Source organism: Pseudophryne corroboree, chromosome 11, assembly GCF_028390025.1.
Source record: "Pseudophryne corroboree isolate aPseCor3 chromosome 11, aPseCor3.hap2, whole genome shotgun sequence".
In the NCBI taxonomy this organism is placed as follows: domain Eukaryota; kingdom Metazoa; phylum Chordata; class Amphibia; order Anura; family Myobatrachidae; genus Pseudophryne; species Pseudophryne corroboree.
The window spans coordinates 164,044,494-164,068,596 of record NC_086454.1 but is presented as its reverse complement, the minus strand read 5'-3'; the positions used below and the strand labels follow the sequence as shown (position 1 = coordinate 164,068,596).

At 49.6% G+C, this 24,103-nt stretch overlaps 1 protein-coding gene and 1 long non-coding RNA gene across 9 annotated transcripts in view; one reads left to right on the top strand and one right to left on the bottom strand.

Annotated features, from left to right (window-relative positions):
- The window catches only part of KMT5B (lysine methyltransferase 5B), a 164,789-nt gene that overhangs the window by 33,819 nt on the left and 106,867 nt on the right, over positions 1 to 24,103 (bottom strand). Inside the window, exon 1 of one of the 8 annotated variants that reach the window (XM_063945063.1) lies at positions 1,911 to 2,238. The exons of the other annotated variants lie outside the window; for them this stretch is intronic. The gene's annotated coding sequence lies outside the window, so the exon portion shown is untranslated. Of the gene's footprint in view, positions 1 to 1,910; positions 2,239 to 24,103 lie in introns of those variants that run through there. 8 annotated transcript variants of the gene reach the window in all.
- LOC134969243 (uncharacterized) overlaps positions 1,944 to 24,103 on the top strand; it is a 125,578-nt gene continuing 103,418 nt past the window's right edge. The window contains exon 1 of the long non-coding RNA XR_010189440.1: positions 1,944 to 2,036. This is a non-coding gene — a long non-coding RNA (uncharacterized LOC134969243). The remainder of the gene's footprint in view (positions 2,037 to 24,103) is intronic.

Sequence of the window (24,103 nt, the reverse complement as noted above, 5' to 3'; positions counted from 1 at the left end):
TGGAATCAGTATGATATGTCAGCTAACGGGATCCCGGTGGTAATAATACCAATGCTGGGATCCCGATGAGAAAAAGCCCAACATAGTTGATTGAAGGGTGTTCTCCCCTCTCCCTAAGCCTCACTACCAGCAGCCTAACCAACCACCTTAGTGCCTAACCCTAACCACCCCCCTAAGGTACCTAATTCTAACCCCCCTGACTCCGCTGCTGAAACCTTAAGCTCCCTCCCACGTAACCTGACCCTAACCCTCCCCGGGGGTGCCTAACTTTAACCCCCCCTCCACAGCCTAACACTAAGTCCCCGCCTGGTGGCTAAAACTAACCTGCCTCCCCCGGCCCAAAACCTCACCTGCCTTGTATACTTACGGTCGGGATGCCGGAATCATCTCCTGGCCCCTTCGGAGTTCTGGCTTCGGGATTCGAAAGGGTGTAAGGATTCCGGCGTCAGGATTTCGACTGCCGTGATCCCAACAGCCAGCATATTGACCACATCCCGTCCAGATATAGAACAATAAAGACCATCACCCAACCTAGAAGAGTTATAGTGGAGGAAGCACTGCTTTTTCTGAAGTATAAAGATATAAAAAGATAGGCATTCTTGAGATCTGTGGGCGACAGAAATCCCAGTTCCTTCTTGGCCTCAATCACCATCTTGAACCAGTCCCAAGAAAACATTTTTGTTGAGGGTCTTTAGATCCAATTACAGGTGTTGAGTGGAATAAAATCCCAGGCCTCTCTATTAAAGTGCAACTGAATTTGCTGTGCTTTATAAGAAACTGTTAATAAATTAATAAACACAAAATAGGCCAAAATAAGGTAGAAAACCAAAGAATGCAGCAGCACTTAATAGTCAAATGAAAAGGATTTCTGTGCTCTAGAACTCTTAAAAAAAGGGGGAGAAAGCCTACTCAAGGAAGCATATACAGGAACCTTTTAGATATGTGTTTGCTAACAGATATTTCAATCAGTATGCACAGCTGAAAAGGATCTCTAGAAAGAGAAAAAAAAGAAAAAGGAGGGGCAGGACACAATGGTTAAATTTGGTTTTGTGAGTCATGAATGTTTCAGGCTGAAAGCACGACCTTGAGGATTTCTGACACAATTGGTTGCAGGTAAGGGATTAGCGAATCCCTGGACTGGTTTACAGAACACTATCTGGTCTTTAGGTCCACAGTAAAAAAGATGACAGTCGACACAGCATATGGTCGACATGAGTTTTTCCCTTTTTATATTTATAACTTTTTCATACTTTACCTTCCACATGAACTACGACTGGGAAAGGTAACCTGTGCCGAGCGCAGCAGCAGTGGAGCGAGGACACAGTACACTAATTGGGAGTAAAAGTTACAAATTGACACCCCAAAATCCTAAAAAAAAAAAAAAAACCACTCATGTCAACCTTTTCATGTGTCAACCATTTTCATGTCGACCTTTTGTTTGTGTCTACCCTTTTCCCATGTCAACACTGTGCAAGTTGACTTTTTACTGTCAACCTAATGAACCATACCCTAGAGAACTGTCCAAAGCTTCTTCATTATTATTTTTTCAAACATCCCACAAGAGTCTAATCCAAAGATCTGTAATGGACTGAAACAGAAGTTCTTAGGTTCGCAACTTCCAGGACAGGTAGGTGTGAAATACATATCAAAGACTATGCTAGTGACAGTATCCTCACTGGCTCAGGTACTTCCAACTTGAGTTGTGTCTTCTGAAAAAATGCAGACGGATGGTAGTGCCTGTTTTCAGGGGTTAGCCGCAAATATGGGACCCCCTGACGAAGGCTGCTACAGGCCGATACGCGTTGGAGCTGACTGATTTATTTAAACAACTGCAAACCAATTAGTATCAGAGCCGTTCGAGACAAAGGAAAAAGAGGAATAGGACGAGCGAGGGAACAGCCACTTCATACCGAGACCTCACTGCGGTCACGTGATCGGACCAACCAGGAAGTGAGGGAGGACACCAGGAGCAGCAGCAGCGAGGACGGTGAAGCAGGCCACCAGCGAGGGAGAGGAAGACGGAGCCGAGCACTCAGGTAAGGGACTCTGTAGGAGAGGAGGAGGCACAGCGGACAGCCCAGTCAGGGATAGAAGTAGTTCCCCTTCTTTCTCTCCAAGACAGTGACCGACTCACAGCTGCCCAGAGAACCACAGTGCGCTTACAATTAGCGACATTGCGGCACATCAGGACGCGCGTGAGGACGGTTCGTCCGGAGTCCTAATTATTTGAGCACCAGCTCCCCTCCGATCCCATATGCCTGTTGGAGGCCTGTTGCATAGTAAGCCTAATCCAACAGCCGCTGCACGCAGCCCCCCACTGCAGCTACTGGATAATCTGCCGAGTAAAGCCGTTGAGAACAGTTACAAGCTACAGCCTGACCGTGAGCGAAACAGTGCACGCCAGCTATACGACGGGGACGCCCGTCAAAGCTGTCATCTATAGCCGGACCTGCAACTCCAGATTAGGAGGAAAAATTGGTCGGTGAGACTGTATAGCTTTATTACAATCAGAGCGTGCATATAAATTGTTATTATTACAAGTATATACTATTGTTCCAGCGGGAGGACTCAAGTATAATTAGACTTGAATATGGTGATCTAATACTGAGACCCTTCTGATAAGCTTGGGACTATTACAAATCAATAAGTGAAAACTATATAGGTACCCCCCCCCCCTTTCCCCAGGAGGCTGCATAAACGATCAAAGACGCAGAAAGTGCTTTATAAATAATGTGAGCGGCGAAGAATTATATTTCTTTCAATATTGCGGATACTTTCAGTCCATTTGAAACAAAGAATACAAAGTTTACGCTTGATCTTAATCGATTGAAATTAAAAAAAAACTTTGATATTGGGACAGCGCTTTAAATTCTTTCTATTGTTGATTCAGGTGGAGCGTGGAGACGACCTTCGGCAGGAACTGCTGTCTAGTCTGGAGCTCCGCTCTGTCCTCATAAAAGACCAAGTAGGGACTTTGACACGATAAGGCCCCCCAATTCCAAGACACGTCGAGCAGAAGCCAGGGCCAGTAACATCACCGTCTTCCACGTGAGGTACTTGTCTTCTACCGTCATCAGAGGTTCAAACCAGGAGAATTGTAGAAAGTTCAACACCACATCCAAATCCCAGGGTGCAGTAGGCGCCACAAAAGGTGGTTGTATGTGGAGTACCCCTTGCAAGAAGGTCTGAACAATGCTGCCAATTTCTTCTGGAAGAAAATAGAGAGGGCTGAAATCTGGACCTTAATAGAACCCATACGTAAACCCTTATCCACACCAGCCTGCAGGAAACGTCTCAAGAGAAATTCAGCAGTCGGATACATGCGTTCCTCGCACCAAGAGACATATCACCTCCAGATATGATGATAATGTTTTGACGTCACAGGTTTCCTGGCCTGAACCATGGTTGCAACAACCTTCTTGGAAAGGCCTTTGAGAGCAAGGATGTTCCGCTCAACCTCCATGCCGTCAAACGAAGACGCCGTAAGTCCGGGTAGACGAACAGTCCTTGTTGCAGAAGATCTCTTCTTAGTGGTAGAGGACAGGGGTCTTGGACGGACATGTCCAGAAGATCCGCGTACCACTCCCTCCTAGGTCAATCCGGGGAAAGTAGAATTGCCTGGACACCTTGATTCCTGATTTGCTTTAGCACTCGTGGAAGCAATGGGATCAGAGGAAACAGGTAAACCAGCTTGTACGGCCAAGGCGACGACAGCGCGTACACTGCCCTCGACTGAGGGTCCCTGGTCCGCGAGCAATACCAGGGAAGTTTCTTGTTGAGACGAGAAGCCATCATGTCTATTTGTGGGCAACCCCACCGGTCGATGATCTGTTGGAACACCAGATGGTGGAGCCCCAACTTTCCAGGGTGGAGATCGTGACGACTCAGGAAGTCTGCCTCACAGTTGCCCACCCCCGGAAAGAAGACTGCTGACATGGCTCTTACATTTCTTTCCGCCCAGAGAAGTATCTTTGACACCTCTCACATGAAGGCTCTGCTTCTTGTCCCTCCTTGCCGATTGATGTATGCCGTGGCGTTGTCCAACTGCACCTGGATTGCGAGATTCTTGAGCAGAGGAGAGGCTTGAAGTAGAGCATTGTAGATCGCCCGAAGTTCCAGAATGTTGATTGGAAGTAGGCTTTAGTGGGCTGGCCATCTGCCCTGGAACTGCACCCCTTGGTGACAGCTCCCCATCCTCTCAGACTCGCATCCGTCATGAGAAGGGTCCAATCCTGAATTCCGAAACTCCTGTCCTCCAGTAGATTGGAGGACTGTAGCCACCACAGGTGGGAAATCCTGGCCTGAGGTGACAGGCGAATAATTTGGTGCATTTGACGATGTGATCCGGACCACTTGCGCAGGATATAAAAATAAATAAATAAAAAAACACATTCTGGCATGGAACCTCCCATATTGGATCGCCTCGTAGGAGGCGACCATCTTTCCCAACAATCTTATGCAAAGATGGATGGACACTCAAGAAGGTCAGAGCACCATGCGGACCATTTCTTGAAGTGATTTTCCTTTTTCCACTGGTAGAAACACCTTCTGGGCCACAATATCCAGCAACATCCCCAGGAACAGGAGCCTGAGTGGGCTCCAGGTGGGACTTATGTAAGTTGAAGATCCACCCGTGGTCCCACAGAAGATGGATGATGCAGTCGATATGGAGCAACAAAAGTTCTCTGGATCTTGCCTTTATCAGAAGATCGTCCAGGGTAGGGACCACGTTGACTGCCTGGACCCGGAACTTTAACATCATCTCCACCATCACCTTTGTGAATACCCTCGGGGCTGTAGATAGACCGAAATGCAGGGCCTGGAACTGGAAGTGATCATCCAGCAGGGCAAATCGTAGGTACGCCTGATGAGGCAGCCAAATCGGAATATGGGAGGTAGGTGTCCTTGATATCCAAGGAGACCATAAATTCCCAGTCTTCCAGACCCGCAATCACTGCTCGCAGAAATTGCACTTTGAACACTCTCAAATACGGATTCAAAGACTTCAGATTCAAAACGGGCCTTACTGGACCGTCCGGTTTCGGTACTACGAACAGGTTTAAGTAAAACCCCTTTCCACATTGTGGCAGTTGTACTGGAACAATGACGTGGGACTGGACCAACTTTTGGCTAGCCAGTTGCAACGTAACTTGCATATCCTCCAAAGCTAGTAATCTTGATTCGAAATATCGTTGTAATGGGGGGGTAGTACTGTCGAACTCCAGCTTGTAGCCTTGGGAAACGAGCTCTCTGACCCAGGAATCCTGGCAGGAATTCTCCCAGACATGGCTGAGGTGACGCAGTCGAGCTCCCACCTCAAGATCCCCTCGGGGTGGGTGGGCACCGTCATGCTAAGGCCTTAGTGGAAGCAGAAACGGTGGCCTGTTCCCAGGAACTGGTGCTTGCAGGTTTTCTGGACTTACCTCTGGTGCCTCAGACAGCATTGGAGGCACCTCTGGCCTTCGAGCGAAATCTGTGAGACTGAAAGGACTGGACAGCCCCGGATAAAAGAGTCTTGCCAGCGGGGCCCCAGAGGGGAGAAACTTGGATTTTCCAGCCGTAGCCTTGGAAATCCAAGTATCCAACTCAACCCCAAAAAGCCATTCCCCAGTACAGGGGAGAGATTCCACATTATGTTTGGATTCTGCGTCCACAATCTACTGACACAACCACAAGGCCCTGCGTGCAGACACCGCCATGGCCGACGTCCTAACATTAATATTCCCCATCTCCTTGAGGGAATCACAGAGGACCCGCTTAGTGTCCTGAATGTGCTTCAAGAGGGTTACCATAGTAAATAAGGGCATATCCCCTGAGAGACACCCCTGAATTTGAATGGCCCAAGAATGAATACATGGGTCATCCAGCAAACCCGCAATAACCGGTCTTTGTAAAAGGCCAGCCGCAGTGTATATAGACTTTAGGGTAGTTTTTATCTTCCGATCCCCGGGGTCCTTCATGGAAAAGGAACCCGGGGTAGGTAGCACCGCCTTCTTACCCAGGGGGTTCCTCCCAAAATGTTCTACCTTCAGTTGGAAATGGGAAAGTGCGCAAAAACTTTTTGGACACTTGGAATTTTTTGTCTGGATTTTTACAGGCTTGTTTGAATAAGTCATTTAACTCTGGTGAATCAGGGAAAATAAGATTTTAAACCTACCGGTAAATCTATTTCTCCTAGTCCGTAGAGGATGCTGGGGACTCCGTAAGGACCATGGGGTATAGACGGGCTCCGCAGGAGATAGGGAACCTAAAAAGAACTTTGACTATGGGTGTGCACTGGCTCCTCCCTCTATGCCCCTCCTCCAGACCTCAGTTAGAGAACTGTGCCCAGAGAAGATGGACAACACAAGGCAGGATTTAGAAATCCAAGGGCAAGATTCATACCAGCCCACACCAATCATACCATGTAACCTGGATCATACATAACCAGTTAACCGTATGAACAACAACAGTAACGGTCCAAGACCGATTTCAACTGTAACATAACCCTCATGTAAGCAACAACTATATACAAGTCTTGCAGAGTTTCCACACTGGGACGGGCGCCCAGCATCCTCTACGGACTAGGAGAAATAGATTTACCGGTAGGTTTAAAATCTTATTTTCTCTTACGTCCTAGAGGATGCTGGGGACTCCGTAAGGACCATGGGGTTTATACCAAAGCATCCAATTGGGCGGGAGAGTGCGTATGACTCTGCAGCACCGACTGAGCAAACGCTAGGTCCTCATCAGCCAGGGTATCAAACTTGTGGAATTTAGCAAAAGTGTTTGACCCCGACCAAGTCGCCGCTCGGCAAAGTTGTAATGCCGAGACGCCTCGGGCAGCCGCCCAAGAAGAGCCCACCTTCCTAGTGGAATGGGCCTTAACCGAATTTGGTACCGGCAATCCAGCCGTAGAGTGAGCCTGCTGAATCGTATTACAGATCCAGCGAGCAATAGTCTGCTTCGAAGCAGGTGCGCCAATCTTATTGGCCGCATACAGGACAAACAGAGCCTCTGTTTTCCTAAATCTAGCAGTCCTGGCTACATAAATCTTTAAGGCCCTGACTACGTCCAGGGATCTGGAATCCTCCAGGTCACTTGTAGCCACAGGCACCACAATAGGTTGATTCACATGGAATGAAGAAACCACCTTAGGCAAAAATTGCGGACGTGTCCTCAATTCAGCTCGATCCACATGAAAAATCAAGTAGGGGCTTTTGTGTGACAAAGCCGCCAATTCTGATACTCGCCTTGCTGATGCCAAGGCCAACAACATGACCACCTTCCAAGTAAGAAATTTCAACTCAACCTTGTTAAGTGGTTCAAACCAGTGTGATTTTAGGTACTGCTACACCACGGTGAGGTCTCACGGTGTCACTGGAGGCACAAAAGGAGGCTGGATGTGTAGCACTCCCTTTACAAACGTCTGGAAGAAAAGCCAATTCCTTCTGAAAGAAAATCGAGAGGGCCGAAATCTGAACCTTAACAGAGCCTAATTTCAGGCCCATATCCACTCCTGTCTGTAGGAAGTGGAGAAAACGACCCAGATGAAAAATCTTCCGTAGGTGCATTCTTGGTCTCACACCAAGACACATACTTTCGCCAGATACGGTGATAATGCTTAACCGTCACCTCCTTCCTAGCCTTTATTAAAGTAGGGATGACCTCTTCCGGAATCCCCTTTTTCGCTAGGATTCGGCGTTCAACCGCCATGCCGTCAAACGTAACCGCGGTAAGTCCTGAAATACACAGGGCCCCTGTTGCAACAGGTCTTCCCTCAGAGGAAGAGGCCAGGGATCTCCTGTGAGCATCTCTTGTAGATCTGAGTACCAGGCCCTTCGAGGCCAGTCTGGGACAACGAGTATCGTCTGTACTCTTCTTTGCCTTATGATCCTCAACACTTTTGTGATGAGAGGAAGAGGAGGAAACACGTAGACCGGTTTGAACACCCACGGTGTTATCAGAGCGTCTACTGCCACTGCCTGAGGGTCCCGAGACCTGGCACAATACCTCCGAAGCTTTTTGTTGAGGCGTGACGCCATCATGTCTATTTGAGGAGTTCCCCAAAGACGTGTTATGTCTGCAAAGACTTCTTGATGAAGTCCCCACTCTCCTGGATGAAGAACGTGTCTGCTGAGGAAGTCTGCTTCCCAGTTGTCCACTCCCGGAATGAAGACAGCCCACAGAGCGCTTACATGATTTTCCGCCCAGTGAAGAATCCTGGTGGCTTCCACCATCGCGACTCTGCTTCTTGTCCCGCCTTGGCGGTTCACATGAGCCACTGCTGTGACATTGTCTGAATGAATCAGAACCGGTAGGTTTCGAATAAGACTCTCCGCTTGTCGTAGGCCGTTGTAAATGGCCCTGAGTTCCAACACATTGATGTGTAGACAGGACTCCTGGTCTGACCAAAGTCCCTGAAAAATTTTTCCCTGTGTGACCGCTCCCCATCCTCGGAGGCTCGCGACCGTGGTAACCAGGATCCAGTCCTGAATTCCAAACCGGCGATCCTCCGGCAGGTGAGCACTTTGCAACCACCACAGGAGAGACACTCTGGCCCCTGGGGACAGAGTTATTTTCCGATGTAAGTGCAGATGGGACCCGGACCACTTGTCCAGAAGGTCCCATTGAAAAGTCCTTGCATGGAACCTTCCGAAGGGAATGGCCTCATAGGCCGCCACCATTTTTCCCAGAACTCGAGTGCATTGGTGAACTGACACCCTTTTCGGTTTTAGCAGGTCTCTGAACATGTTCTGGATGTCCTGGACTTTCTCTATTGGGAGGAAGACCTTCATTTGTTCCGTATCCAGTATCATACCTAGGAACGGTAGTCGAGTTGTCGGAATCAACTGTGACTTCGGTAGATTTAAAATCCAACCGTGTTGCTGGAGCACTCTCAGAGAGAGCGCCACACTGCTCAGCAATTTCTCCCTTGATCTCGCTTTTATCAGGAGATCGTCATTTCCATCATTTCCGCCATTATCTTGGTGAAAATCCTCGGGGCCGTGGAAAGTCCAAACGGCAACGTCTGAAATTGGTAATGACAATCCTGTACAGCGAATCTCAGGTATTCCTGATGGGGGGCATATATGGGGACAGGAAGGTACGCATCCTTTATGTCCAGAGACACCATAAACTCCCCCTCCTCCATGTTGGCTATTATCGCTCTGAGTGATTCCATTTTGAATTTGAATCTTTTTATGTACAGGTTTAGGGATTTCAGATTCAAAATAGGTCTGACCGAACCGTCCGGTTTCGGGACCACAAATAGGGTTGAGTAGTAACCTCTTCCCTGCTGGTGCAGGGGAACCTTGATTATCACTTGCTGTATACACAGCGTTTGAATTGCAGCTAACACTACATCCCTTTCCGATGTGGAAGCTGGTAGGGCCGATTTGAAAAATCGGCGCGGGGGCACCTCCTCGAATTCCAGTTTGTACCCCTGGGAAACTATTTCCAACACCCAGGGATTCAGGTCTGATCTGACCCAGGCCTGACTGAAAAGTCGAAGACGTTCCCCCACCGGTGCGGACTCCCTCAGGGGAGCCCCAGCGTCATGCTGTGGGTTTTGGAGCAGCCGGGGAGGACTTTTGGTCCTGGGCACCAGCCGAAGCAGGTGCTCTTTTGCCTCTGCCCTTACCTCTGGCGAGGAAAGAGGATCCCCGACCTCTTCTGGACTTGTGCGACCGAAAGGACTGCACCTGATAGGGTGTTACTTTCTTTTGCTGTTGGGGAATATATGGTAAAACATTTGATTTACCTGCTGTAGCTGTGGAAACCAGGTCCGTCAGCCTATCCCCAAACAATACATCACCCTTATAGGGTAGTACTTCCATATGTTTTTTGGAATCCGCATCACCCGTCCATTGGCGAGTCCATGAGGATCTTCTCGCTGAGAGATAGACATGGCATTGGCCCTAGAAGCCAGCAATCCAATGTCCCTTTGAGCATCCCTCATAAATAAGACTGCATCTTTTATATGGGCTAGAGTTAAGAATATAGTATCCTTATCCATATTATCAAATTGATCTGTCAGCTCATCTGTCCAAGCTGCAATTGCGCTACACACCCATGCCGACGCAATTGTCGGTCTTAGCACAGCCCCCGTATGAGAATAAATACACTTTAAGTTAGTTTCTTGCCTGCGATCTGCAGGGTCCATAAGGGCCGCTGTGTCAGGAGATGGTAGCGCCACTTTCTTGGACAAGCGCGTAGGGGCCTTGTCCACAGTGGGGGATGATTCCCAAATCTCCCTCTCCTGCTTATGGAAGGGGTATGCCATATAAATTCTTTTGGGGATCTGCGGTCTCTTTTCCGGAGTCTCCCAAGCTTTTCCAAAGAAATCATTTAATTCATGAGATGTGGGAAAATTAATAATCTGTTTATTTTCCTTAAACATGTGTACCCTTGTGTCGGGGACCGAGGGTTCATCCTCAATATGCAACACATCCCTTATTGCCACAATCATACACTGAATGGTTTTAGTCACCCTAGGGTGCAATTTTACTTCGTCATAGTCGACACTGGAATCAGAATCCGTGTCGGTAGTAGTGTCTTGTGTTAAGGGACGCTTTTGAGACCCCGACAGGCCCTGTGAGTCGGTCCAATCCGGGGATTGACCCCATGATGTCCCCCCTAATTCAGCCTTATCAAGCCTTTTATGTAAAAGATGCCACACTTGCATTCAACATATGCCACATGTCCATCCAATCCGGAGTCGGCACAACCGACGGGGACACACCACTCATTTGCTCCAGCGCCTCCTTGGAGAAGCCTTCCGCCTCAGACATGTCGACACACACGTACCGACACCCCACACACACAGGGATTAACCTATAAGGGGACAAAACCCCAACCAGGCCCTTAGGAGAGACAGAGAGAGAGTATGCCAGCACACACCAGCGCTTAAAAACACTGGAATATATATACCAGATAGCGCTTTTTATATATATAGCCTTAATTCCCACTCACTGCGTTCCAAAGTGCCCCCCTCCTCTTTTTTTCCAGCCTGTGAAGGTTCAGCAGGGGAGAGATCAGGGAGCCAGCTTTTCCTCGTGCAGTTTCTGTGGAGAAAATGGCGCTGGTTAGTGCTGAGGATCAAGCCCCGCCCACCCGACGGCGGGCTTCGGTCCCAGTAAACTTATATAAAAAATGGCGGGGGATTTGTGGATTAACTGTGCCACAGCCTAATCCTGCTTATATTGCCACAAAATGAGGAATATTGCTGCCCAGGGCGACCCCCCCTGCGCCCTGCACCCTTCCGTGCCTGCTTGTGTGTGAGTACTGGGAGCAATGGCGCGCAGCTTACCTCATGAAGATCTGATGTCTTCTGCCGCTTGATGTCTTCTTGCCTTCTCATACTCACCTGGCTTCTATCTTCGGCATCTGTGAGGAGGACGGCGGCGCGGCTCCGGGACGATCCCCAGGTGAGACCTGTGTTCCGACTCCCTCTGAAGCTAATGGTGTCCAGTAGCCTTAGAAACAGTGCCCTACTTGACAAGCCAGCTCTGTTTCTCTCTCCTCAGTCCCACGATGCAGGGAGCCTGTTGCCAACAGGACTCCCTGAAAATAAAAAAACCTAACAAAATTCTTTAAAACAGAAAACTCTGGAGAGCTCTCTGCATTGTACCCTTTCTCCTCTGGGCACAAGATCTAACTGAGGTCTGGAGGAGGGGCATAGAGGGAGGAGCCAGTGCACACCCATAGTCAAAGTTCTTTTTAGGTGCCCTATCTCCTGCGGAGCCCATCTATACCCCATGGTCCTTACGGAGTCCCCAGCATTCTCTAAAACGTAAGAGAAAAATAAGATTTTACTTACCGATAAATCTATTTCTCGTAGTCCGTAGTGGATGCTGGGGACTCCGTCAGGACCATGGGGAATAGCGGCTCCGCAGGAGACAGGGCACAAAAATAAAGCTTTAGGATCAGGTGGTGTGCACTGGCTCCTCCCCCTATGACCCTCCTCCAAGCCTCAGTTAGGATACTGTGCCCGGACGAGCGTACACAATAAGGAAGGATATTGAATCCCGGGTAAGACTCATACCAGCCACACCAATCACACCGTACAACTTGTGATCTGAACCCAGTTAACAGTATGATAAACGTAGGAGCCTCTGAACAGACGGCTCACAACAATAACAACCCGATTTTTTTGTAACAATAACTATGTACAAGTATTGCAGACAATCCGCACTTGGGATGGGCGCCCAGCATCCACTACGGACTACGAGAAATAGATTTATCGGTAAGTAAAATCTTATTTTCTCTGACGTCCTAAGTGGATGCTGGGGACTCCGTCAGGACCATGGGGATTATACCAAAGCTCCCAAACGGGCGGGAGAGTGCGGATGACTCTGCAGCACCGAATGAGAGAACTCCAGGTCCTCTTTAGCCAGGGTATCAAATTTGTAGAATTTTACAAACGTGTTCTCCCCCGACCACGTAGCTGCTCGGCAGAGTTGTAATGCCGAGACCCCCCGGGCAGCCGCCCAGGATGAGCCCACTTTCCTTGTGGAATGGGCCTTGACAGATTTTGGTTGTGGCAAGCCTGCCACAGAATGTGCAAGTTGAATTGTGCTACAAATCCAACGAGCAATCGTCTGCTTAGAAGCAGGAGCACCCAGCTTGTTGGGTGCATACAATATAAACAGCGAGTCAGACTTTCTGACTCCAGCCGTTCTTGAAATATATATTTTCAATGCCCGGACCACGTCCAACAACTTGGAATCCTCCAAATCGTTAGTAGCCGCAGGCACCACAATAGGCTGGTTCAGGTGAAACGCTGACACCACCTTAGGCAGAAAATGAGGACGCGTCCGCAGTTCTGCCCTGTCCGAATGGAAAATCAGATATGGGCTCTTATATGATAAAGCCGCTAATTCTGATACTCTCCTGGCTGAAGCCAGGGCCAGTAGCATGGTTACTTTCCATGTAAGATATTTCAACTCCACCGATTTGAGTGGCTCAAACCAATGGGATTTGAGAAAATCCAAAACTACATTAAGATCCCACGGTGCCACTGGGGGCACAAACGGGGGCTGTATATGTAGTACTCCTTTTACAAAAGTCTGGACTTCAGGAACTGAAGCCAATTCTTTCTGGAAGAAAATCGACAGGGCCGAAATTTGAACCTTAATGGACCCCAATTTGAGGCCCATAGACAATCCTGTTTGCAGGAAATGTAGGAATCGACCCAGTTGAAATTCCTCCGTGGGGGCCTTCCTGGCCTCACACCACGCAACATATTTTCTCCAAATGCGGTGATAATGTTGTGCAGTCACCTCCTTCCTGGCTTTTACCAGTGCAGGAATGACCTCTTCCGGAATGCCTTTTTCCCTTAGAATTCGGCGTTCAACCGCCATGCCGTCAAACGCAGCCGCGGTAAGTCTTGGAATAGACATGGTCCCTGCTGAAGCAGGTCCCGTCTTAGAGGTAGAGGCCACGGATCCTCCGTGAGCATCTCTTGAAGTTCCGGGTACCAAGTTCTTCTTGGCCAATCCGGAGCCACGAGTATCGTTCTTACTCCCCTTTGCCGTATAATTCTCAGAACTTTTGGTATGAGAGGCAGAGGAGGGAACACATACACTGACTGGAACACCCACGGTGTTACCAGAGCGTCCACAGCTATTGCCTGAGGGTCTCTTGACCTGGCGCAATACCTGTCCAGTTTTTTGTTGAGGCGGGACGCCATCATATCCACCTTTGGTTTTTCCCAACGGTTCACAATCATGTGGAAGACTTCTGGATGAAGTCCCCACTCTCCCGGGTGTAGATCGTGTCTGCTGAGGAAGTCTGCTTCCCAGTTGTCCACTCCCGGAATGAACACTGCTGACAGTGCTATCACATGATCTTCCGCCCAGCGAAGAATCCTTGCAGCTTCTGCCATTGCTGTCATGCTTCTTGTGCCGCCCTGTCTGTTTACGTGGGCGACTGCCGTGATGTTGTCCGACTGGATCAACACCGGCTGACCCTGAAGCAGGGGTTTTGCCAGACTTAGAGCATTGTAAATCGCTCTTAGCTCCAGTATATTTATGTGAAAAGACATCTCCAGGCTTGACCATACTCCCTGGAAGTTTCTTCCCTGTGTGACCGCTCCCCAGCCTCTCAGACTGGCATCCGTGGTCACCAGGACCCAGTCCTGTATGCCGAATCTGCGGCCCTCTAACAGATGAGCACTCTGCAACCACCACAGAAGTGACACCCTTGTCCGTGGTGATAAGGTTATCCGCTGGTGCATCTGCAGATGCGATCCGGACCATTTGTCCAACAGATCCCACTGAAAAGTTCGTGCGTGGAATCTGCCGAATGGAATCGCTTCGTAAGAAGCCACCATCTTTCCCAGGACTCTTGTGCATTGATGCACAGACACTTTTCCTGGTTTTAGGAGGTTCCTGACAAGTTTGGATAACTCCTTGGCTTTCTCCTCCGGAAGAAACACCTTTTTCTGAACCGTGTCCAGAATCATTCCCAGGAACAGCAGACGTGTTGTCGGTGTCAACTGAGATTTTGGAAAATTCAGAATCCACCCGTGTTGTTGCAGCACTAATTGGGTTAGTGCTACTCCGTCCTCTAGCTGTTCTCTGGACCTTGCCCTTATCAGGAGATCGTCCAAGTAAGGGATAATTAATACGCCTCTTCTTCGAAGAAGAATCATCATTTCGGCCATTACCTTGGTAAAGACCCGAGGTGCCGTGGACAATCCAAACGGCAGCGTCTGAAACTGATAATGACAGTTTTGCACCACGAACCTGAGGTACCCTTGATGTGAAGGGCAAATTGGGACATGCAGGTAAGCATCCTTTATGTCCAGGGACACCATAAAGTCCCCTTCTTCCAGATTCGCTATCACTGCTCTGAGTGACTCCATCTTGAATTTGAATTTCTGTATGTACAGGTTCAAAGATTTCAGATTTAGAATAGGTCTTACCGAGCCGTCCGGCTTCGGTACCACAAATAGCGTGGAGTAATACCCTTTTCCTTGTTGTAGGAGGGGTACCTTGACTATCACCTGCTGAGAAAACAGCTTGTGAATGGCTTCCAATACCGTCGCCCTGTCTGAGGGAGACGTTGGCAAAGCAGACTTTAGGAACCGGCGAGGGGGAGACTTCTCGAATTCCAACCTGTAACCCTGAGATACTACCTGCAGGATCCAGGGGTCCACCTGTGAGCAAGCCCACTGTGCGCTGAAATTCTTGAGTCGACCCCCCACCGCTCCTGAGTCCGCTTGTAAAGCCCCAGCGTCATGCTGAGGGCTTTGCAGAACCCTGGGAGGGCTTCTGTTCCTGGGCAGGGGCTGCTTGCTGTCCTCTCTTACCCCTTCCTCTGCCCCGGGGCAGATATGACTGTCCTTTTGCCCGCTTGTTCTTATAGGACCGAAAGGACTGCGGCTGAAAAGACGGTGTCTTTTTCTGTTGGGAGGGGGTCTGAGGTAAAAAGGTGGATTTTCCGGCAGTTGCCGTGGCCACCAGATCCGATAGACCAACGCCAAATAATTCCTCCCCTTTATACGGCAATACTTCCATATGTCGTTTAGAATCCGCATCACCTGACCACTGTCGCGTCCATAAACTTCTTCTGGCAGATATGGACATCGCATTTACTCTCGATGCCAGAGTGCAAATATCCCTCTGAGCATCTCGCATATAAAGAAAAGCATCCTTTAATTGCTCTATAGTCAATAAAATACTGTCCCTATCCAGGGTATCAATATTTTCAGTCAGGGAATCCGACCAGACCACCCCAGCACTGCACATCCAGGCTGAGGCGATGGCTGGTCGCAGTATAACACCAGTATGTGTGTATATACTTTTTAGGGTAGTTTCCAGCCTCCTATCAGCTGGATCCTTGAGGGCGGCCGTATCAGGAGACGGTAACGCCACTTGTTTTGATAAGCGTGTGAGCGCCTTATCCACCCTAGGGGGTGTTTCCCAGCGCGCCCTAACCTCTGGCGGGAAAGGGTATAATGCCAATAACTTTTTTGAAATTAGCACTTTTCTATCTGGGTTAACCCACGCTTCATCACATACATCATTCAATTCCTCTGATTCAGGAAAAACTACAGGTAGTTTTTTCACCCCCCACATAATACCCCTCTTTGTGGTACTTGCAGTATCAGAGATATGCAAAGCCTCCTTCATTGCCGTGATCATATAACGTGTGGCCCTACTTGAAAATACGTTTGTTTCTTCACCGTCGACACTAGATTCAGTGTCCGTGTCTGGGTCTGTGTCGACCGACTGAGGTAAAGGGCGTTTTACAGCCCCTGACGGTGTCTGAGACGCCTGGGCAGGTACCAACTGGTTTTCCGGCCGTCTCATGTCGTCAACTGATTTTTGTAATGTGCTGACATTATCACGTAATTCCATAAACAAAGCCATCCATTCCGGTGTCGACTCCCTGGGGGGTGACATCACCATTATCGGCAATTGCTCTGCCTCCACACCAACATCGTCCTCATACATGTCGACACACACGTACCGACACACAGCAGACACACAGGGAATGCTCTTATCGAAGACAGGACCCCACTAGCCCTTTGGGGAGACAGAGGGAGAGTTTGCCAGCACACACCCAAGCGCTATAATATATATGGGAACAACCTTATATAAGTGTTGTATCCTTATAGCAGCTTAAATATATAAAATATCGCCAAAAAAAGTGCCCCCCCTCTCTGTTTTACCCTGTTTCTGTAGTGCAGTGCAGGGGAGAGTCCTGGGAGCCTTCCTCACAGCGGAGCTGAGCAGGAAAATGGCGCTGTGTGCTGAGGAGAATAAGCCCCGCCCCCTATTCCGGCGGGCTTTTCTCCCGGAGTTTGAGATATCTGGCATGGGTTTAATACATCCATATAGCCTCAAGGGCTATATGTGATGTATTTTTTTAGCCATAAAAGGTATTATACATTGCTGCCCAGGGCGCCCCCAGCAGCGCCCTGCACCCTCCGTGACCTATGGTGTGAAGTGTGTGACAACAATGGCGCACAGCTGCAGTGCTGTGCGCTACCTTCATGAAGACTGAAAAGCCTTCTGCCGCCGGTTTCTGGACCTTCAATCTTCAGCATCTGCAAGGGGGGTCGGCGGCGCGGCTCCGGGACGAACCCCAGGGTGAGACCTGTGTTCCGACTCCCTCTGGAGCTAATGGTGTCCAGTAGCCTAAGAAGCCAATCCATCCTGCACGCAGGTGAGTTGAACTTCTCTCCCCTAAGTCCCTCGATGCAGTGAGCCTGTTGCCAGCAGGACTCACTGAACATAAAAAAACCTAAAAACTTTTTCTAAGCAGCTCCTTAAGAGAGCCACCTAGATTGCACCCTGCTCGGACGGGCACAAAAACCTAACTGAGGCTTGGAGGAGGGTCATAGGGGGAGGAGCCAGTGCACACCACCTGATCCTAAAGCTTTATTTTTGTGCCCTGTCTCCTGCGGAGCCGCTATTCCCCATGGTCCTGACGGAGTCCCCAGCATCCACTTAGGACGTCAGAGAAATAAGATTTTACTCACCGGTAAATCTATTTCTCGTAGTCCGTAGTGTATGCTGGGGACTCCGTAAGGACCATGGGGAATAGACGGGCTCCGCAGGAGACTGGGCACTCTAAGAAAGATTTAGTACTACTGGTGTGCACTGGCTCCTCCCTCTATGCCCCTCCTCCAGACCTCAGTTAAGGAAACTGTGCCCGGAAGAGCTGACATTACAAGGAAAGGATTTTGGAATCCAGGGTAAGACTCATACCAGCCACATCAATCACACCGTATAACTTGTGATAAACTTACCCAGTCAACAGTATGAACAACAACAGAGCATCAAACAATGGATGCCAACATAACATAACCCTTTATTTAGCAATAACTATATACACGTATTGCAGAAAGTCCGCACTTGGGACGGGCGCCCAGCATCCACTACGGACTACGAGAAATAGATTTACCGGTGAGTAAAATCTTATTTTCTTTAACGTCCTAGTGGATGCTGGGGACTCCGTAAGGACCATGGGGATTATACCAAAGCCTCCAAACGGGCGGGAGAGTGCAGATGACTCTGCAGCACCGAATGGGCAAACACAAGGTCCTCCTCAGCCAGGGTATCAAACTTGTAGAACTTAGCAAATGTGTTTGTACCCGACCAAGTAGCTGCTCGGCAAAGCTGTAATGCCGAGACCCCTCGGGCAGCCGCCCAAGAAGAGCCCACTTTCCTTGTGGAATGGTCTTTCACTGATTTTGGATGCGGCAAACCAGCCGCAGAATGAGCCTGCTGAATCGTGCTACAGATCCAGCGAGCAATGGTTTGCTTTGAAGCAGGAGCACCCAGCTTGTTGGATGCATACAGGATAAACAGTGAGTCAGTCTTCCTGACTCCAGCCGTCCTGGCTACATAAATCTTCAAAGCCTTGACCACATCAAGCAACTTGGAATCCTCCAAGTCACGAGTAGCCGCAGGCACCACAATAGGTTGGTTCAAATGAAAAGATGACACCACCTTCGGCAGAAATTGTGGACGAGTCCGTAATTCAGCCCTGTCCATATGGAAAACCAGATAGGGGCTTTTACATGACAAAGCCGCCAATTCTGACACACGCCAAGCCGAAGCTAAGGCCAATAGCATGACCACCTTCCACGTGAGATATTTTAGCTCCACGGTCTTAAGTGGCTCAAACCAGTGGGATTTCAGGAAACCCAACACCACGTTGAGATCTCAAGGTGCCACTGGTGGCACAAAAGGGGGCTGAATATGCAGCACTCCCTTAACAAACGTCTGAACTTCAGGAAGAGAAGCCAGTTCCTTTTGAAAGAAAATGGATAGGGCCGAATTCTGAACGTTTATGGACCCCAACTTCAGGCCCATAGTCACTCCAGACTGTAGGAAGTGCAGGAACCGGTCCAGCTGGAATTCCTCTGTAGGGGCCTTCCTGGCCTCACACCAGGCAACATATTTTCGCCATATACGGTGATAGTGTCTTGCTGTCACGTCCTTCCTAGCCTTTATCAGCGTAGGAATAATTTCCTCCGGAATGCCTTTTTCCGCTAGGATCCTGCGTTCAACCGCCATGCCGTCAAACGCAGCCGCGGTAAGTCTTGGAACAGACAGGGCCCCTGTTGCAACAGGTCCTGCCTGGAAGGCAGAGGCCATGGGTCCTCTGTGAGCATTTCTTGCAGTTTCGGGTACCAAGTCCTTGTTGGCCAATCCGGAACAATGAGTATTGTTCTCACTCCTCTTTTTCTTATGATTCTCAGCACCTTGGGTATGAGAGGAAGAGGAGGAAACACATAGACCGACTGGAACACCCACGGTGTTACCAGTGCGTCCACAGCTATCGCCTGAGGGTCTCTTGACCTGGCGCAATACCTTTGTAGCTTTTTGTTGAGACGGGACGCCATCATGTCCACCTGTGGCAGTTCCCATCGATTTGTAATCTGAGTGAAGACTTCGCGATGAAGTCCCCACTCTCCCGGGTAGAGGTCGTGCCTGCTGAGGAAGTCTGCTTCCCAGTTGTCCACTCCCGGACTGAACACTGCTGACAGTGCTTGCACGTGATTCTCCGCCCAACGAAGAATCCTGGTGGCTTCCGCCATCGCCACTCTGCTTCTTGTGCCGCCCTGGCGGTTTACATGAGCCACTGCGGTGATGTTGTCTGCCTGAATCAGCACCGGTTGGTTGCGAAGCAGAAGCTCCGCTTGACTCAGGGCGTTGTATGTGGCCCTTAGTTCCAGGATATTTATGTGCAGACAAGCCTCCTGACTTGACCACAACCCTTGGAAGTTTCTTCCCTGAGTGACTGCCCCCCACCCTCGGAGGCTCGCATCCGTGGTCACCAGGACCTAGTCCTGTATGCCGAACCTGCGGCCCTCGAGAAGGTGAGCACTCTGTAGCCACCACAGAAGAGACACCCTGGCCCTCGGGGACAGGGTGATCAGCCGATGCATCTGAAGATGCGATCCGGACCACTTGTCCAACAGATCCCACTGAAAGATCCTCGCATGGAACCTGCCGAAGGGAATGGCTTCGTATGATGCCACCATCTTTCCCAGGACTCGCGTGCAGCGATGCACCGACACCGGTTTCGGTTTTAAGAGGTCTCTGACTAGAGTCACAAGCTCTTGAGCCTTCTCCGCCGGGAGAAACACCTTCTTCTGGACCGTGTCCAGAATCATGCCCAGAAAAGGCAGACGCGTTGTAGGAATCAGCTGCGACTTTGGGATATTCAGAATCCAGCCGTGCTGTTGCAACACTTCCTGAGAGTGTGCTACGCTGATCAGCAACTGCTCTCTGGACCTCGCCTTTATGAGGAGATCGTCCAAGTATGGGATAATTGTGACTCCTTGCTTTCGAAGGAGCACCATCATTTCCGCCATTACCTTGGTAAATATTCTCGGTGCCGTGGAGAGCCCAAACGGCAACGTCTGGAATAGGTAATGACAGTCCTGTACCACAAATCTGAGGTACTCCTGATGAGGTGGATAAATGGGGACATGCAAGTAAGCATCCTTGATGTCCAGAGACACCATAAAATCACCCTCTTCCAGGCTTGCAATGACCGCTCTGAGCGATTCCATTTTGAACTTGAATCTTTTCAGATAAATGTTCAGGGACTTTAAATTCAATATGGGTCTGACCGAACCGTCCGGTTTCGGTACCACAAACATTGTGGAATAGTATCCTCTTCCTTGTTGAAGGAGGGGAACCTTTACCACCACCTGCTGGAGATATAACTTGTGAATTGCCGCTAACACTACTTCCCGTTCCATGGGGGAAGCTGGCAGGGCCGATCTGAGATAACGGTGAGGGGCTTCACTTCGAATTCCAGCTTGTATCCCTGAGACACAATCTGTATAGCCCAGGGATCCACCTGTGAGTGAACCCACTTGTGGCTACTATTTCGGAGACGCGCCCCCACCGCTCCTGGCTCCTGTGGAGCCCCAGCATCATGCGGTGGATTTAGTGGAAGCCGGGGAGGACTTCTGTTCCTGGGAACTAGCTGTATGGTGCAGCTTCTTTCCTCTACCCCTGCCTCTGGCAAGAAAGGACGCACCTCTGACCTACTTGCTTCTTTGTGATGCATTTGGTAATACGGTGCTTTCTTAGGCTGTGAGGGAATATATGGCAAAAAATTTGACTTCCCAGCCGTAGCTGTGGAAACTAGGTCCGAGAGGCCGTCCCCAAACAATTCCTCACCCTTGTAAGGTAAAACCTCCATGTGCTTTTTTGGAGTCGGCATCACCTGTCCATTGCCGAGTCCACAGGACCCTTCTGGCAGAAATTGACATTGCATTTATTCTAGAGCCCAGTAGGCAAATGTCCCTCTGGGCATCCCTCATATATAGGACAGCGTCTTTTATATGCCCCAGGGTCAGTAAAATGGTATCCTTGTCTAAGGTATCCATTTTCTCAGACAGATTATCTGTCCATGCTGCTACAGCACTACACATCCAGGCCGACGCAATTGCCGGCCTCAGTAGAGTACCTGAATGTGTATAAACAGACTTCAGGATACTTTCCTGCTTCCTATCTGCAGGATCCTTTAGGGCGGCCGTATCCTGTGAAGGCAGGGCCACCTTCTTAGATAAGCGTGTCAGAGCTTTATCTACCCTAGGGGAGGATTCCCAGCGCACCCTGTCCGTTGGCGGGAAAGGGTACGCCATAAGTAACCTTTTGGAAATCAGCACTTTCCTATCGGGGGAATCCCACGCTTTTTCACATAATTCATTTAACTCATGTGAAGGAGGAAAAGTCACCTATTGCTTTTTCTCCCCATACATATAAACCCTCTTGTCAGGGACAGGGTTTACCTCTGATATGTGCAATACATCCTTCATTGCTATAATCATGTAGCGGATGGCTTTAGCCATTTTAGGCTGCAATTTTGCATCATCCTCATCGACACTGGAGTCAGAATCCGTGTCGATATCTGTGTCAACAATTTTGGATAGTGGGCGCTTCTGAGACCCTGACGGCCTCTGCGCTGTAGGATCAGGCATGGGCTGAGACCCCGACTGTCCCAAGGCATCAGCTTTATCCAACCTTTTATGCAAGGAGTTTACATTATCATTTAGCACCTTCCACATATCCATCCAATCAGGTGTCGGCGGAGACACGTCATTCATCTGCACTTGCTCTGCCTCCACATAGCCCTCTTCGTCAAACATGTCGACACACGCGTACCGACACCACACACACAGGGGATGCTCTATATGAGGACAGGACCCCCACAAGGCCTTTTGGAGAGACAGAGAGAGAGTATGCCAGCACACACCCGAGCGCTATATGACCCAGGAATCACACAGTAACTTAGTGTTTACCCAGTAGCTGCTGTATATATGATTTATGCGCTAAATTTATGTGCCCCCCCTCTCTTTTTACCCTTTCTACCGTGAGTCTGCAGGGGAGAGCCTGGGGAGCTTCCTCTCAGCGGAGCTGTGGAGAGAAAATGGCGCTGGTGAGTGCTGAGGAAGAAGGCCCCGCTCCCTCAGCGGCGGGCTTCTGTCCCGCGATTTTGTGTGAAATTAATGGCGGGGGCTCATGCATATAAAACAGTGTCCAACTGTATATATGCTGCTTTTGCCAGGAGGTACTTAATTGCTGCCCAGGGCGCCCCCCCCCTGCGCCCTGCACCCTACAGTGACCGGAGTGTGTGGGTTAGTGTGGGCGCAATGGCGCACAGCTGCAGTGCTGTGCGCTACCTCATATGAAGACAGGAGTCTTCTGCCACCGATTTTGACGTCTTCTTGCTTCAACCCGCCGGCTTCTGTCTTCTGGCTCTGCGAGGGGGACGGCGGCGCGGCTCCGGGAACGGACGACCAAGGTTAGGTTCCTGTGTTCGATCCCTCTGGAGCTAATGGTGTCCAGTAGCCTAAGAAGCGCAACCTAGCCGCAGTTAGTAGGTTTGCTTCTCTCCCCTCAGTCCCACGTAGCAGAGAGTCTGTTGCCAGCAGAAGCTCTCTGAAAATAAAAAAACCTAACTAAAATACTTTCTTATTAGCAAGCTCAGGAGAGCTCACTAAGATGCACCCAGCTCTGTCCAGGCACAGATTCTAACTGAGGTCTGGAGGAGGGGCATAGAGGGAGGAGCCAGTGCACACCAGTAGTACTAAATCTTTCTTAGAGTGCCCAGTCTCCTGCGGAGCCCGTCTATTCCCCATGGTCCTTACGGAGTCCCCAGCATCCACTAGGACGTTAGAGAAAATAAGAATTTACTTACCGATAATTCTATTTCTCATAGTCCGTAGTGGATGCTGGGAACTCCGAAAGGACCATGGGGAATAGCGGCTTCGCAGGAGACTGGGCACAAAAGTAAAAGCTTTAGGACTAGCTGGTGTGCACTGGCTCCTCCCCCTATGACCCTCCTCCAAGCCTCAGTTAGGATACTGTGCCCGGACGAGCGTACACAATAAGGAAGGATTTTGAATCCCGGGTAAGACTCATACCAGCCACACCAATCACACCGTACAACCTGTGATCTGAACCCAGTTAACAGCATGATAACAGAGGAGCCTCTGAAAAGATGGCTCACAACAATAATAACCCGATTTTTGTAACTATGTACAAGTATTGCAGACAATCCGCACTTGGGATGGGCGCCCAGCATCCACTACGGACTATGAGAAATAGAATTATCGGTAAGTAAATTCTTATTTTCTCTGACGTCCTAGTGGATGCTGGGAACTCCGAAAGGACCATGGGGATTATACCAAAGCTCCCAAACGGGCGGGAGAGTGCGGATGACTCTGCAGCACCGAATGAGAGAACTCCAGGTCCTCCTCAGCCAGGGTATCAAATTTGTAGAATTTAGCAAACGTGTTTGCCCCTGACCAAGTAGCTGCTCGGCAAAGTTGTAAAGCCGAGACCCCTCGGGCAGCCGCCCAAGATGAGCCCACTTTCCTTGTGGAATGGGCTTTTACAGATTTTGGCTGTGGCAGGCCTGCCACAGAATGTGCAAGCTGAATTGTACTACAAATACAACGAGCAATAGTCTGCTTAGAAGCAGGAGCATCCAGCTTGTTGGGTGCATACAGGATAAACAGCGAGTCAGATTTTCTGACTCCAGCCGTCCTGGAAACATATATTTTCAGGGCCCTGACTACGTCCAGCAACTTGGAATCCTCCAAGTCCCTAGTAGCCGCAGGTACCACAATAGGCTG